Source organism: Orycteropus afer, unplaced genomic scaffold (genome assembly GCF_000298275.1).
Source record: "Orycteropus afer afer isolate SDZICR_OR568_19922 unplaced genomic scaffold, OryAfe1.0 scaffold00105, whole genome shotgun sequence".
In the NCBI taxonomy this organism is placed as follows: Eukaryota; Metazoa; Chordata; class Mammalia; order Tubulidentata; family Orycteropodidae; genus Orycteropus; species Orycteropus afer.
Genome location: NW_006921692.1, coordinates 9,632,319 through 9,633,027, shown reverse-complemented (window position 1 = coordinate 9,633,027; position 709 = coordinate 9,632,319).

The following is a 709-nucleotide window of genomic DNA, read 5'->3' as shown; positions in this document are numbered from 1 at the left end:
GATCATGACAAATTATGGATAACATTGAGAAGAATGGGAATTCCCAAACACTTGATTGTATTCATGAGGAACCTGTACCTTGACCAAGAGGCTGTCGTTCAAATGGAACAAGGAGACACTACATGGTTTAAAATCAAGAAGGGAGTGTGTCAGGGTTGTATCCTTCCCCCTATTTATTCAATCTACAGGCTGAGCAAATAATCTGAGAAGCTGGACTACATGAAGAAAAATGTGGCATCAGGATTGGAGGAAGAATCAAAACAACCTGAGATATGCAGACAATATAACTTTGCTTGCTGAAAGTGAGGATGACTTGAGGCACTTACTGATGAAGGTTGAATATAGTCTGCAGTATGGATTACATCTCAATATAAAGAAAACAAAAATCCCTACAACTGGACCAATGAGCAGCATCACAAGAAATGAAGAGAAGATTGAGGTTATGAAAGAATTCATATTGCTTGATTCTACAATCAATGCCAATGGAAGCAGCAGTCAGGACATTAGACGACGTGTAGCATTGGGAAGGTCAACTGCGAAGGTCAACTGCGAAGGAACTGTTTCAAGTGCTGATGAGCAAGGATATCTCCTTGAGGACTAAGGTGCGCCTGACACAAGCCAATGTATTTCCAATCGCCTCGTATGCATGTGAGAGCTGGATAATGAATAAGGAAGATCGAAGGAGAGTCGATGCTTTTGAGTTGTGGTG